The sequence below is a fragment of the Podarcis filfolensis genome (genome assembly GCF_964270895.1).
Source record: "Podarcis filfolensis genome assembly, chromosome: 11".
NCBI classification, from domain to species: domain Eukaryota; kingdom Metazoa; phylum Chordata; class Lepidosauria; order Squamata; family Lacertidae; genus Podarcis; species Podarcis filfolensis.
In genome coordinates this window covers 6762923-6779854 of record NC_139613.1, presented here as the reverse complement: position 1 = coordinate 6779854, position 16932 = coordinate 6762923, and positions in this window count along the sequence as shown.

Genomic DNA, 16932 nt, shown 5'->3' with positions numbered 1-16932 from the left:
AAAGTCCCCACCTCCCCACAGCCATCTAAGTTCCCTCCTTTCTAGGGTTTTCCCCAAACACTCGTCTGTGTGAAACCAACCTCTTCTCCAACTTTTTCATGCCTCTTCTAGTTCTGAGAGACCAGAGGGAGGAGAGCATGTCACAGCAGGAGGGGGAGACACCCGGGACTCTTCACTAGACTGACTTATCTCTGCCTCTTGGCCTTCCTCCTCTCCTGCTTCTCCTTCTGCCTCTGTTTCTGGGCTTCTCTTTCCAACAAACTCTCGCAGCTCGCTATGCCCTGTTACCTCTTCAGCTTCTGACACCCCTTCCTCACTCTTTTCCCTCTGACCACTCATTGTTGTCCCACCACCAATACCCAGGCTCTGAGCCTTCTTCCCTTGATGGTTGCCCATCTGGTTCCTTCCACCCTTCCTCTGTATCCAACCAGTCCATGGCAGTTCCTTTGTTCCTGCAGGGGGGTGGGTTCCTGTATTGTAGGTATTGCACTAGATGACCCTTTGGGTCCCTTCCAGTTCTACAATTCTGTTATTCCTGTGGAACAAGGGTGGGGTAGGGGTACAGAGAAAATGAATGACAGACCCTTCTATCCCTAATGCTCAGTTGCTGCCTTTCCATCCCCTACAAATGTTCTCTTCCTGCTCAGCCAGGGTTCAGTGTGGACTCCTTGGTATCTCCTGATGTTACTCAGCAAAGACAAATCATACTGAGCCTTGACACTTCCTTTGAGTGTCCTGGATGGAAGAGGGAGATACTTGTTCAGTTCACATTTTAATAAGAACCTACTCAATTTGCACTTTGCAAAGCGACAGCAGCAACAACCCTAGAGCACTGCTCTCCTTTAAAATCCACACTTCTCCAAAATTTTCATTGCAGTTCTCATACCAAACTTTGCATACAGAAATGGGCATATTTGTGAAATGCATATGCTTGTCAAGTTAATTTCCCAAAAGATGCATTCTGTTAGGGGAGAATCGTTTTCAAAACACACATAAAGTTGTGTGGGTTGTGGGTTTGAGCCCCACATTGGGCAAAAGATGACTCAATTGCAGGTGGTTGAACTAGATGAACCTCGGGGTCTCTTCCAACTCTACAATTCTATGATTCTACTTAGCTAAATTCTGTATCAAAAAGTGTGCATCAGGGAAAATGTGCACAAAAAAATGGGTGGGCAGACTTTGTTTCTTCCTTTGGAGACATCACCTTTGAAGTCCCTTTGCAAACAACTTGCAAACAAACGTCAAAACAATGTCAGCCAAACATTTAGCTGCTTCACACGTGTTGTAGTATATGACATCAGCGATGAGGCAGGGAGCTGTGGCTTGAGAGAACTGCCCTTGCTGGCTAAATTAAGATCCTTTCCTGGCCTGATTAAAGCTAAGGTTTTCCCAGTAGAGATGTATGGAAGTGAGAGCTGGACCATAAAGAAGGCTGATCGCTGAAGAATTGATGCTTTTGAATTATGGTGCTGGAGGAGACTCCTGAGAGTCCCATGGACTGCAAGAAGGTCAAACCTACCCATTCTGAAGGAAATCAGCCCAGAGTGCGCACTGGAAGGACAGATCAGCCTTCTGATCAGCTCACTGGAAGGACTGAAGCTGAGGCTCCAATACTTTGGCCACCTCATGAGAAGAGAAGACTCCCTGGAAAAGACCCTGATGTTGGGAAAGATGGAGGGCACAAGGAGAAGGGAACGACAGAGGACGAGATGGCAGGACAGTGTTCTTGAAGCTACTAACATGAGTCTGACCAAACTGGGGGAGGCAGTGGAAGACAGGAGTGCCTGGCATGCTCTGGTCCATGGGGTCACAAAGAGTCGGACACAACTAAACGGCTAAACAACGGCAACAAAGCCCCGCTCTATTTGCTCATGAAATTCTTTTACTGCAATCCTATACCCACTTCCTTGGAATAAGTCCCATGCCATAAAATCCGATGTAGCTCTAAAGTGAATGTTTCATCTGTGCAAGGTTTTCTTCTCTCTTCCCAGCTCCTTCCATTGTGCACCTCCTGAATCCAGGGCTTCCTCCAACCTTCTAGGGAAGATCTGGAGAGGGTACAGGGAATGTATAGGGTAAAGGGAGGGGGAAATTCCCATTGCACACACAGAAATCCTTGCACTAATGGAACCTCCTTTTCAGCAGCAATCTTAGGATTGTGGCAACATGCAAGAACACTTCTTCAAATGCACACCCAACCAAGCCTTTGATGCGAAGCAAAGGCTTGATCAAGTCCCTTTGAAATGAATGTAAACTGACACACCAACACAAACTGACCCTTGAATTCTTTGAGGTTTTTGTTTTCACAGATGGGCTGCATTTCAGATTCAAAGGTGTGCAAGGCAGAGATCTGACTACCTGTAACCGGGTGACAGCATTGAAAACCATACTGCTTATCATACACTTGAGGCACGTCCATAAAGCCACTGGAAATTAATTCCTTTTTGGCAATGGGCCTGGATACATTTTTATAAATAAAATAAAATAATAATAATATTGGATTCCGAGAGTTTTAGCCCTCTTGGGGGCTGTATGTTCCTTTGGTGATTTACTGTGCTTCGGTTTCTACTTTTAAAATGGCACTTTGAAGAAATAAAAGTTATCGGAATGGGGTTCCTGTCTAGAATCTCCACGTGGATGAATAAGGATTGTTGACAGTTTTTGTTTTGTTTTGGAAGAGAAATGTAGAAATGGGGGCAATAAAAATCCCCTCTGTTCTGCTCTTTTATTTTCCTATATTCTTTGTGCATTTGTTTCAAAGAAGCACAAGGGGGTTTCAGTGTCTTGCTGTGTTTCAGAAGCCGTGGTTTCATTCTCGAGTTGCAAAAATGAAAATCCTGGGCCAAGGAAGTATAGGAGAGGAGCAAAGTATAATTCACTCTGTGTGAAACCGAGTCCTCTAGAGTCAATAAAGAAATGCCTGATCATGACTCCGGTTTATGCTGGCTCAAAAACTTTGTGGGCCCCTGAGAAAAATAGGAAAAAATGGTGATGTGTCATTTTTTTTGTCCTTGAATTTCTCAAGCTTGAGAGAACACCTTATTTCTTATACATCCAGTAGATCACTGTGGGAGAGTTTCTGCTTCAAGTTCCAAAGATCTCACAAGCTTACTCCATAATAAAATACTTATAACAATCCCTGGCAGGCAAGCAGCCTGATAAGCAGCAATGGCTCTCTGACAGTTTTATGTACGTTTATTTACAAGAAAAACACATCCAGAGCAAGGCTTCCCACCTGCTCTCATTAATAGTAGTTGATCAGTCTGACTCATCATTCCTCCCCCAACAGGAAGAATGCCAAAATCCCACCTTTCTCCTCCTTCCCTTCCATTGTTCTCTGAGCTTCTCGAATCTCCTAGTACAGGGACTGAACTGCTGGCCTATCTCCTCCCCACTCGCAGAAGACACAACCTTAGACTCTGGCTTATCTGCTGGTTGCCTGGCAATGCTCTGGCCACCTCCCAACTCTTCCTCTCCTTGGGAGCTTACAGCATCTTCCCTGGGAATGGGGGGGGGGCTGCCCTTTCTAGACTTTCATCTGCAGAGCCAGCCCCTTGCTCACTTAGCTCAATTTCTAAGGCCGACTCTTCCGCTGCGCTCTGGGGGGCCACTTTCCTGACAATACACACACAAACACAACTTTCCATTTAAAAGCAAGAGCAGGGTAACATAGAATTGTAGAGTTGGAAGGGACCATGAGGATCATCTAGTCCAATCCCCTGCAATGCAGTAATATGCTGCTGTCGCATGTGGGGATCAAACCTGCGACCTTGGTATTATCAGCAGTATGCTCTAACGAACTGAGCTGTCTAGTCTTCAAGGAGAATAGCACTATAGAACAGCCTTCCCCAACTGATGGTCTTCAGAGGTGTTGGACTACGGCTCCAGCCAGCATGACCAATGGTCAGGGATGATAGGAGTTGCAATCCAAAACCTCTAGAGAGCATCAGGATGGAGAAGACCAGTGTACATAAAACTGGTATTCAGTAGCATTGCATTTCTTAGGGCCAGATGCTGGAAATAAAGAACAAAGGGTGGTTGTATCCTTCATTTCTGAGCAGCCAAAGGCATTCAAGACCATAAGAATAAGAAATAGAAAAAAATAAGAAATGACCCATAGGATTTTGCCAAAGGCCCATCTAGCCCAGCACCCTGTTCTTAGATGCCTATGAGAAGGCCACAAGGGGGACCTGGGCACAACAGTATTCTTCCTGCCTTTGATTCCCAGCAACTGGTATTCAGAGGCATACTGCCTTCAACAATGGAGGCAGAACATAGCCATCATGGCTGGTAGACATCTGACCAATGATCACTAGGGAGCAGAATGCTAACTGAGATGAACCAGCAAGAAAATCTTCAGTTATATCTCACCTTTCTTCCAGGGAGCTCAAGGCGGCATACATAGGTTTCTTAGGAAGACTTCCATCCAGGAAGCAACAAGACTCAGATCGGCTTAGAAGCAGTATTGTCTCTGTGTCATGAACCTCCTCACTTTGACTTGGTACCAGCACAGACAGTCAAAAAATGAGCAACCATTTCCATTTCCTTGAAGGCTGTTTTCTGTTGACTTGAGTCTGCCTCCCATGTAAACATTCCACACCCTTCTCAATTGTGTAAAGATTGTTTTGCTCAATTGCGTCAGCATAAGTCTTTGTCAGTGGTGCATATTGTGACAAATGGCTGAAGTTGAAATTAATGAACAATAATCTAGTTGTGTACAAAGGAACATAAGGCTGGGGGTGTGGAGGGGGGGAGAACAGTTTAATTATCAGAGAGCCTGGTGGGAGTTTATTTCACAAAACCTCCATAATTATGCTGACAACCATTTGACAATAGTCTTGTTTTTTTGGGAGAGTTTCATTGTTCAAAGAGAGGAAGGAAGGGGGTTAGAGATGCTGGTTTTGTTTTTCAAAATTAGAACTGGATGGATGAATCAATGAGGAATTATTATTATTATTTTTGCTTCAACATATGTTCTTTCAGAGGTTCAAAATCTGCGCTTGGATGAATAATGTAAAAAAAATGATCTCATATCCTCATTCATAGGCTTTATAATGGATAGTCGGTCTGCATTTGAATCAGCGTAAGGGTATGGCAGTTTAAGAATTCAGTGAACAAAGATGTTCACATGGTTGTTTCAGTCCTCAAAGCAAACACACACTGACACTCTGCACTTCTTGAACTGGCTTCTTGAAATGACCAGAAGCCACTGAAACTGCCAGCTGTTACTCCCAGTACGTTTCCAAGCACAATTCAAAGTGTTGGTGCTGACCTTTAAAGCCCTAAACGGCCTCGGTCCAGTATATCTGAAGGAGCGTCTCCACCCCCATCGTTCTACCCAGACACTGAGGTCCAGCTCCGAGGGCCTTCTGGCGGTTCCCTCACTGCGAGAAGCCAAGTTACAGGGAACCAGGCACAGGGCCTTCTCGGTAGTGGTGCCCTCCCTGTGGAACGCCCTCCCACCAAATGTCAAAGAGAACAACAACTACCAGACTTTTAGAAGACATCTGAAGGCAGCCCTGTTTAGGGAAGCTTTTAATGTTTGATGTATCATAGTATTTTAATATTTTTTTGGAAGCCGCCCAGAGTGGCTGGGGAAGCCCAGCCAGATGGGCGGGGTATAAATAAATTATTATTATTATTATTATTATTATTATTATTATTATTATTATTATTATTAGCTATATGGGGCCAATGAGGTTCCTTCTTGTAAACATCAGAAGAGGTAATGCCATGACCCAGTGCTCTGACTCCTCATCCTTAGGGTCATGGATTCAAAGGACAATTCAGACTAGGAGGAGAATGCACCCTCTGAAACAGTCTTTGATGCTCCTGACTCCTCAAAATGTCCATCATCAGAGGACTTCCTGATGCCGAAAGAGGTCTCATGACCCTCTTCAGTGGCACTGTGGTCTAAACCACAGAGCCTTGGGCTTGCCGATCAGAAGGTCGGCGGTTCGAATCCCCATGACGGGGTGAGCTCTCGTTGTTCGGTCCCAGCTCTTGCCAACCTAGCAGTTTGAAAGCATGTCAAAGTGCAAGTAGATAAATAGCTACCGCTCTGGCAGGAAGGTAAATGGCGTTTCCATGCGCTGCTCTGGTTTCACCAGAAGTGGCTTAGTCATGCTGGCCACATGACCCAGAAAAACTGTCTGCAGACAAACACCGGCTTCCTGGGCCAGTAACGCAAGATGAGTGCCGCAACGCCAGAGTCATTCACGACTGGACTTAACTGTCAGGGGTCCTTTACCTTTACCTTCTGATAGAAGAAGCACTCCTACACCTCAGCTCCTAAAAACAGTCTGCAACCCTTTCAGAGTAGAGGCTCTACTCACTCAGAGTGGGGTTAAACACACAAAAGTTTGCTTTTTAGAATAACATTCATGCTTAACTTAATTGACTACTAACATTAGTGCCATTTGGAGCTATCCAGGGTGCTAGCTGATTTGCTTGATTTACTTTAATCTTTGACCTTGTTTTTCTGGACTAACCCTCTGCTTTGTCTGACCTTGCCTTGGAAGAATCTATTCTTTCTTGACCTGATCCTGTTTCTTGCATTTGAAACTGATTTGTGTGTTCTAGTTTTCCTGAACTATATGTCCAGCGTGCACACACACACCTTGATTGAAACCCTCTCTCATAGCTGGGACCACTTCCCAGGAACAAAACTGAAAATGCACATATAGTGGGGGCTCACTTAGCATTGTGGGAGTGTATAAATCCTGTCTCAATGTGTGCCTTCACTGACACCAGTAAAGTAAACTCTGACTTGAACTTGGAGTGTCAACTGGGAGTCTTCACAACCCTACTTTCAGCTCATGCCCTTCAAGCAGAAGGCAAAGGTGTCAGGTTTTGGAAGGGATGGGAAAACCTAATGGCGAAGGAAAGGTCTATCCATAACTATGTTGGCTGCATGAAACTGCCATGTTCAGAAGTGGTGCACAACAGGACACCAATTGCTGGAGGGTCAGGCAGCAGAGGACTACTGTCTTGGTGCATCCTTCTTCAAACTTGGGCTGTGTCAGGCTGGTAACATCTGGAGGGCCACGGATTTCCCCACTATACACAACAACACCACACATACCTTATGAGCAATACAGTCATACCTTGGGTTACAGCCGCTTCAGGTTGCGTTTCTTCGGGTTGCAGACCGCCAAAACCCGGAAATACCAGAATGGGTTACTTCCAGGTTTTGGCAGTCACACATGCACAGAAGCACTAAATCACGCTTTGCGCATGTGCAGAAGTGCCGAATCGCAACCCGCGCATGTGCAGACGTGGGTTGCGAACGTTGCAGGTTGCAAACATGCATCCCGCATGGATCACGTTCGCAACCCAAGCGTCCACTGTACACAGGGACACTTCTGCAGTCAGGCTATCACATGCTAATCAAGTCCAAAGAAACCCATAATGACAACAACTGGTAGTGAGCAGACTATCTTCTGCTGGTTTTAAGTGTCCTGCAATGACTGCCTTTTATTTTTATTTATTGGCCAGTTTCTGAAGCCTTTTACAATGCAGGCAATGATGCTCCCCCCCTCTCAATTAAAAGGGCAGCCGTCATTCTCCACAGCTGCTTTGCTTTTATGGTATTTCTGAAGATTTCACTGGCAACATAACAAGACTATCAACTGACTGATACCAACACTGCCTTCTGACCCCTTACCTATATTAACTTTGCTGGGAGGGAGGTCCTTATTTCTTTCAAATCCCTGTTGAAAATTAGAAGAAAAGGAGACTGTACAAAGCATCCCATAAAATGGCCTATGCAATCATATGAATCAACGTTAACCTTTTGTGTTCATTTCAGCTTGGCATGTCTGGATTAGCAATCTCTAGCCATTGCTTAAAGTTCATTTTATAGCCATCTGCCTCTCCCCCTTGGGCTGTGTGTTTTAAAGGATCTTCATCCCCCTCACACACTTTTGGAGCAGGTTTGCACCAAGGTCACTGCACACGAGAGGTAGTTTCCCTTTTATGATGCAAATCAGGGGTTTTGCAGCTCAGCCGCCACAATAAATAAATAAGGCGGTTAAATATACAACTCTCGTCTTTAAAGACTGAAGGTCACCTAAGAGCCCTTCTGCAGCAATTGGGGAACGGGAAGAGGAAATTGGTCCTTTTAATGCGCACCGCCTCATTTGCTCTCATGCATCCTCAAACTTGCCCATTTTCTCTGATTCTGAACTCATGGAAGTTTAAGGCACAGTCCTTTTATTTTCACACAATCAAAAACCAGTGGGTGGGTGAGGGGAGCAATATGGAAGAGCTGGGGGGGTAATGTCCCCACATTCATCAGTGGCACATTTAAGCATGTGCTTCACTCTCCCACAAAAGTCAAAGGTACTTCAAAGAGCATTAAGTAAGGACATAACAACTAATCCAGAATGCGGCAGCTAGACTGGTGACTGGGAGTGGCCGCTGAGACCATATAATACTGGTCTTGAAAGACCTACACTGGCTCCCAGTATGTTTCCAAGCACAATTTAAAGTGTTGGTGCTGACCTTTAAAGCCCTAAACAGTCTCGGCCCAGTATACCTGAAGGAGCGCCTCCACCCCCATTGTTCAGCCCGGACACTGAGGTCCAGCGCCGAGGGCCTTCTGGCGGTCTCCTCCCTGTGAAAAGTAAGGTTACAGGAAACCAGGCAGAGGGCCTTCTCAGTGGTGGCGCCCACCCTGTGGAACGCCCTCCCAGAAGATGTCAAGGAAATAAGCAACTATCTGGCTTATAGAAGACATCTGAAGGCAGCCCTGTTTAGGAAAGTTTTTAATGTTTGATGTTTTAGCGTGTTTTTAATATTCTGTTGGATGCTCCCCAGAGTGGCTGGGGAAGCCCAGCCAGATGGGCAGGGTAATTAATAATAATAATAATAATAATAATAATAATAATAATAATAATAAGCCCTGCTAGATCAGTCCAAAGGCCCATCTAATCCAGCATCCTATTCTCACATTGACCAACTGGATGCCCATGGAAAACCTGCAATCAAAACCTGACAGAAAGTTTGAATATTTCCCGCACTTGTTTTCCTTTGCGCACTTCAAAAGTGTCCAAAGTTATACTGAATAAAGAGCCCCTTGTTTAATTCCCGACCTTCTGTCTTGCCTCTTCATTCCATCTTGTATTTCTGCAGCTGGTTCTTCCTGCCTAAGTGTAGAACCTTACATCTGTCCCTATTGAAATGACTGTGTGGAAAGGGCTAAAGCTAATGACGTTTAGGCCATACCCTCAGCATACATTTAAGGCACTAATATATTCCTTTAAGAGTCATGGCTTCTCCCAAAGGATCCTGGGAATGGTAGTTCGCTAAGGGTGCTGAGAACAATGATTCCCAGAGTTCTCTGGAAAAAGGGATTGACTGTTAAACCACTCTGGAAACTATAATTCCATGAGGGGAATCGGGGTCGCCTATCAACCCACACGTCAGCAACCTTCTTTAGCTGTGGGCCGGTCCACCGTCCCTCAGACCATGTGATGGGCTGGAATTTTTTTTTTGGGGGGGGGGAATGAATGAATTCCTATGCCCCACAAATAACCTAGAGATGCATTTTAAATAAAGGCACACATTCTACTTATGTAAAAACACACTGATTCCCGGACCATCCGCGGGCCGGATTGAGAAGGCGATTGGGCCACATCCGGCCATTGGGCCTTAGGTTGCCTACCCCTGTATCAACCCACGGAAAGCTTGTAAACAGAGTTCAGCAGCTGGGATGTTGGGTCCTTGCTGGGGTTGACATTTTCCCTCCATCCCTTGGGATCCATGTTGTTTTTCCCCACCCCACCCCCTATGATTTAGGGTTGTTGTTTAGTCATTTAGTTGTGTCGACTCTCCGTGACCCCATGAACCAGAGCACGCCAGGCACTCCTGTCTTCCACTGCCTCCCGTAGTTTAGTCAAACTCATGCTGGTAGCTTCGAGAACACTGTCCAACCATCTCATCCTCTGTCATCCCCTTCTCCTTGTGCCCGCCATCTTTCCCAACATCAGGGTCTTTTCCAGGGAGTCTTCTCTTCTCATGAGGTGGCGAAAGTATTGGAGCCTCAGCTTCAGGATCTGTGAGCAGTCAGTGCTGATTTCCTTCAGAATGGATAGGTTTGATCTTCTCTCAAGAGTCTCCTCCAGCACCATAATTCAAAAGCATCAATTCTTCGGTGATCAGCCTTCTTTATGGTCCAGCTCTCACTTCCATCCATCACTACTGGGAAAACCATAGGTCTAACTATACAGACCTTTGTTGGCAAGGTGATGTCTCTGCTTTCTAAGATGTTGTCTAGATTTGTCATTGCTTTTCTCCCAAGAAGCAAGCGTCTTTTAATTTCGTGGGTACCCACCCTAAAATGGCAGTGTTTCTATCGGAGTTCAAAGACGCATTCCAGCCATGCAGAAACAATTGTGGGGGAGGGATGTAGCAGGGCAAGTGAGGTATGTTCTGGGGGAGAGGAGTGTGTGGCTGAGGAGGGGAAATGTCTCAAGGGCCAGACAGAGAAGGCTGGAAGGCTGTAGTCCCTTGCCTCTGCTTTGGTTTCATGGGAACTAAATTGCTTGGAAATCCAAGCCCATTAACCTAACAGATTTCTGAATAGGAGTGATTGACAGGACACTTCTGGGCACACACTCGCATCTCGCCTTCTGCTGTTTAAGCAGCTCTGCTTCCTTTGTGAGATTTCCCTTTGAAATTACAGAAATTAGGGAGGAGTGGAAGTCTAAAAAACCCCCGACCATAATAGCTGGTGAGTGTTAAATATTCCATTAAAAGGTGCATTATGCTGACAAAAAAGAAAGGAGGAGAAGAAGAAGGCAATCTTCCTTTGGAGTGTGTTTATTCGGTGGGTTTACAACTGGGAAGTGCTGAAAACTGCACTGTGTGTTATTTTTATTAGTAGCAGTTTCAATACTTAGCAGTTGGGTGCACAAGAGACACAAAACAGAGAGGTTGACACTGTAGGAAGAGGCTGTCTCTGAGAGCGTGGGGAGTTCTTTGTTCCCTGCAAAGGCCTTCAAATATCTGAAAGAGGGTTGACGTTTGGCTGGTCCAAAAAGCAAGAGTTAATTTTATTACCTTCTCTCTAAGCTCAGCTAGCTGGCTTCATCTGTGGTGTTTCCCCGATTGCTTCACTTCAGGAGAAATCCTATGCACAAGGAGATGGTGTGAAGCAAACCAGTGTAAATTAAAGCGGTGTGAAGTTAACAACAGACCCATACCTTGTTCAGCAGTGAGGCTGCTGCTTTGCATAATCTTGGCAGATGGAAGACAAGCCTTTAAAATAGTGTTCTCTGCTGGGTTGGCAGGTTTAGGATCCAGCCTACATCTCCCTGCTCTGGACTCACACCTGGACTCGCACAACCAGATGAGCTCTTTGGCTTTTGGGAGCCTTGCAACAGTCTCAGTTCACCCAGCTCTTACCCATGAGAGAACTACAAGAGACTCAGTTAGGAACGTGCTCAGCAGCAATAGTTGCTTATAGCTGATTACTAAAGTGCGTTGGCCACCTCATGAGAAGAGAAGACTCCCTGGGAAAGACCCTGATGTTGGGAAAGATGGAGGGCACAAGGAGAAGGGGACAACAGAGGACAAGATGGTTGGACAGTGTTCTCGAAGCTACAAACATGAGTCTGACCAAACTGCGGGAGGCAGTGGAAGACAGGAGGGCCTGGCGTGCTCTGGTCCATGGGGTCACGAAGAGTCGGACACGACTAAACGACTAAACAACGACTAAATTTCTATACCGTCCTTCATCCGAGGATCACAGGGCAGTTTAAAATATAAAAACAGGAAAAATACATACCCTGGTAACAAACTGAAACAATAACCCCCTCCGAGAGAGAGAGAGAGAGAGAGAGAGAGAGAGAGAGAGAGATTAAAATGCCAGTGATGGTTTAATCATCCCAAGGCCTGGGAGAAAAGGACTGTTTTCACCCATCACCTAAAGATATGCCATGAAGGGACCAGGTGAGCCTCCCTGGAGAGAGCATTCCACAAATGGGGAGCCACCGCAGAAAAGGCCCTTTGGACCTCTTGCAGAAGAGCACATGGAAAGGGGCCTCAGGGTCCAGGTCACTTCAAATGGGGAGAGGCGGTCCTTGAATGGCCAGAATATGTCCTGTCATACTCAAAATGAAGAGTTCCCCCAACCCCCAACCCCCCCAAAAAAAAGCATGTGCAGAAAACACACTGCAAAGCAATTTCTATTTACTTGATGACTCTTCCCGTTCTCATTATGATCTTTGTCAGGTGTATGGATTTATGTTCCATTGTTTTCTGCGCCCATTACCATGTTTGTCAAGGTAATGAATGGAATGCAAAATCTGCATCTCCAATATACATAGCAAATTACATCAGACACCCATTATGGTGGATCTGATCGTTAGGGTCCCTTCATCCCCTCCAAGGCTCCGAAAGCCCGCAGTCACTACTCGCCCGACTTCCATTCATTGAATGACTGATTCAGGATAGGTCAGCAGGGCTGGCTAATCCAACAGCAGCATGCTGGAAGACAGCCGCCCCTCATGGCTCAGGAATTCACTCAAGTTAATTCCCAGCCCCTCATTCTCTTGACAAATGAGGAGGGGAAGTGGCATGAAATTAATCGGGAACACTTTATTATAAGTGACAAATGGTTATTAATTTCTGTGATGCTCATTACAATAGCATTAATCATGGCAAAGCCTTTTTGGTCTTACAGAGCAAGCCAGGAAGATGCCATTCCATACAAATCCTGGTCTAAATTTGAATTAATAAACGTCCACTTACTTTAACACCTTGCACAATTAATCTGTATTCTCTGACAGGGTTTGGAACAAAGAAAATGGATTTTTTTAAAAAATATCCATGATCCAAAGCTGGGTTAGGTGTACAAAAACTCATTGATTGCCTTACTACTTTCCCTGTATAACCAGGTGCCCTCCCCCAAAAAATGTTTTATGGGGCACATGTATTTTAATCCCCCCCCCCAGAATGATTTGAATACTTCGCTTTTCATACAATCAATTAAAGAAAGGTTGGATCAGGGATTCTTTAGCTGTGATTCCAGCATTATAGAGGAACTAGATGACTCTCAGAATCCCTTCCAACTCTACATGTGATTCTAATACAAAATCCACATGTTCAAAAGTGTCAAAAACACCAATATTTTAAAAGCTTAAATGTACAGTGGATGCTCGGGTTGTGAACATGATCCATGCGGGATGCACGTTTGCAACCAGCAGCGTTCGCAACCCGCAGCGGCTCTTCTGTGCACGCGCAGGTTGTGATTCGGCGCTTCTGTGCATGCATGACCACTGAAACCCGGAAGTAACCCTTCCAGTACTTCCGAGTTTCGGCGGTCTGTAACCCGAAAAAACACAACCTGAAGCATCTGTAACCTTGTTTACTATTACTGCTCTGGAATAAATAAAACAGTTACATAATAAAAGGAGCAGATGCATCAAGGAGTGTCTAACTTGTTCTTCATTTGGTGGAAAACTGTCAATATTTCTTTAAGTGCAATAATTTCACATAAATGTGTGTAGCAGATTCCCTGCCCCTGAAATTCCCCACTATATTTTAATATGATGTATTGTGAGGTCCCACTTGTCTATGATTTCACTAAACTTCTATCCGTTGCTAAACAGGGCAGTGCAACATGGTGCCCTCAAAATGTTTTGGGTTACAGCTCCTCTCACCTGAGCCATGTTCTGTGTTGGATTAGAGTAATAGGATTTGGAATCTCAAATGTATGGAGCGCCCCAGTCTGGGACAGGCTGCCTTATTCTGCATCAGACAGCGCAGGGCAGTCAATGATTAAATGCATTTGCAGCACCATCCTGTAGATGTCTACCACTTAGATGTTCAATCTATCATTGTGTTCAGTGGAAGATGGCTTCCTGCAGATGCCCTCTCACCAGAAAATCCCTTGCATTGTAGCTACAGAGCTTTTAGTGTTTTCTCCTGTTCTGAAGGCTAGGACCTGAACCAATAGCTTCAAGATATAAGAGAGGAGATTCCAACTAAACATCAGGAAGAACTTTCTGGTGGTAAGAGCTATTCAACAGTGGAACAGACTCCCTTGAAAGGTAGTGGATTCTCCTTCCTTGCAGGTCTTTAAGCAGAGGTTGGATGGCCATCTGTCATTGATGCTTTAGTTGAGATTCCTGCATAGCACGGCGTTGGACTAGTTGAGCCTTGGGGTCCCTTCCAGTTCTACGATTCTACAATTGTATAATTTTGGCCCTCAGTGTAAGTAAAATCAGTGAGTTAGTGACCTACATTGAGTCTCACCATCTAGCTCAGTACTGTCTGGCAGCAGTTTTCCGGGGGATTGAACCTAGAATCTTTTTAATGCAAAGCAGGTCTTCTAACAATGAGCCACCATCCAGATGCTGTTTTCTATGTGCCTAAGGAGCAATGACAAACCTAGACAGCATCTTAAAAAGCAGAGACATCACCTTGCCAACAAGGTCCATATAGTTAAAGCTATGGTTTTCCCAGTAGTGATGTATGGAAGTGAGAGCTGGACCATAAAGAAGGCTGATCGCCGAAGAATGGATGCTTTTGAATTATGGTGCTGGAGGAGACTCTCGAGAGTCCCATGGATTGCAAGAAGATCAAACCTCTCCATTCTTAAGGAAATCAGCCCTGAGTGCTCACTGGAAGGACAGATCCTGAAGCTGAGACTCCAATACTTTGGCTGCCTCATGAGAAGAGAAGACTCCCTGGAAAAGACCCTGATGCTGGGAAAGGTGGAGGGCACAAGGAGAAGGGGACGACAGAGGACGAGATGGTTGGATAGTGTTCTCGAAGCTACCAGCATGAGTTTGACCAAACTGCGGGAGGCAGTGGAAGACAGGAGTGCCTGGTGTGCTCTGGTCCATGGGGTCATGAAGAGTCGGACATGACTAAATGACTAAACAACAACAAAAGGAGGTCTTGGGTGGAAGAGAAGCTCCTCACATTCTCTAGAGTCCTGGTGCCAGGTGTAAATTGCCACACTGGGGCAACTGTGGTCACAGTTACTCTTCATATCTGCGACATGAAACAAATATGAGCCATAACACAGTGAGATGCTTCCCTCCCAATAAAATATAGGATATAATAAACTGAACCTCTATAAAACGCCATACCACATTCGATGAATTACTGCAAACGCTCCTCCTTGTTGCTGGAACCAGGTAAAGCATCTTGTAACTCTGCCTGTGCCATAAATCCACTTAGCTCTCACTCTTTTTCCGTGCATAATGTGTCTCATCTTGTTTACTTATTACCAGTGATTTATTTATTAAACTGCTCACACAAAGAAGCTATGGAAACAGAACAACCCTGAAAACTGAAGACAAAGGAGTATGTTCCCATTAGATGTTTAGCAGTTGCTGAAAGTATCCCAGAAATCCCTGACTTCCCTCTTTATACTTTATTTCCTCTCTGTTTGCATTTGTATGTACAGTTGTTTCTCTGCTCTAATGTCACTAAAGGGACATTTTCAGGGTTAACGAAGCTTTCTTCTTTTTCCTTCGCTATGGCCTATCAGATGTCCTGGATGCAAGCTGGATAGGGCTTTATACACCGAAACCAGCACCTTGAACTTAGTCCAGAAGCTAATTTTGAATCCTACCAATAGACTACATTCCAGCCACAAGAAACTCAGGGATTTTTCCACTCAGGCAAGCAACAGTCCTTATCTCAGTTTGCTATTTCATTCGTAGTTCTATTACATAAGTGGTTGGCTTACGGTCGGCTGTGAGGTGTAAGAAACTCCTGGTGTTTGCAGCAGGGGTGCCAACTTGAATAAAATATTGAGGGAGGGGCCAGGTAAGCCCCACCCTGCATAATCAATTACAGGTAAAGGTAAAGGCAAAGGACCCCTGGGTGATTAAGTCCAGTAAAACTTGACTATAGCATGCGAAGCTCATCTCGCTTCAGGCCAAGGGAACAGGTGTTTGTCTGCAGACAGCTTTTTCGGGTCATGTGGCCAGCATGACTAAACCGCTTCTGGCACACGGAGGACTGTGATGAGTGCCAGAGTGCATGGAAATACCATTTACCTTCTGGCTGCAGTGGTACCTATTCATCTACTTGCACTGGCGTGCTTTCAAACTGCTAGGTTGGCAGGAGCTGGGACAGAGCTTCCGTTTGGCAAGCCCAAGAGGCTCAGTGGTTTGGACCACAGTGCCACATACTCCCTTAATCAATCGCAAGATGCAGAACAGACATACTATTTGAATGGCAATGCCCCTCAAATATTTTAGGGGGGGCTGAAGGGACCCTAGAAGTTGGCTCCTATGTTCTGCAGGTACTTTACACCTGACTTTTTTGCACAAAGCCACCACAAGTGTGTGCTTTGAAGAATGGGGGTGGCACCACAAGCAAATTTTGGCACGGAATTCAGTATAGAATTTTATAATGACATTATCATTGTTTTTTTCCTCTTGGTTATCATTATTGATGGTTTAAATGCCTTTCAGATGGAGGAAGGTTTAAAGGTAAAGGTAAAGGGACCCCTGACCATTAGGTCCAGTCGTGGCCGACTCTGGGGTTGCGGCGCTCATCTCACTTTATTGGCTGAGGGAGCCGGCGTACAGCTTCCGGGTCATGTGGCCAGCATGACTAAGCCACTTCTGGTGAGCCAGAGCAGCGCACGGAAATGCCGTTTACCTTCCCGCCAGAGCAGTACCTATTTATCTGCTTGCAGAGGTGTGCTTTCCAACTGCTAGGTTGGCAGGAGCAGGGACCGAGCGACAGGAGCTCACCCCATCGCGGGGATTCGAACCGCCGACCTTCTGATCGGCAAGCCCTAGGCTCTGTGGTTTAACCCACAGCGCCACCTGCGTCCCCTGGAGGAAGGTTTACATATATCTAAAATCAATAATACATTCCAGCCAGGCAGGGTGAGGAGAGGACAGTGCCAATCTGGGGGCAAATGATGTGGGAGGGGTGTGTGACTCAAAGGCCAGA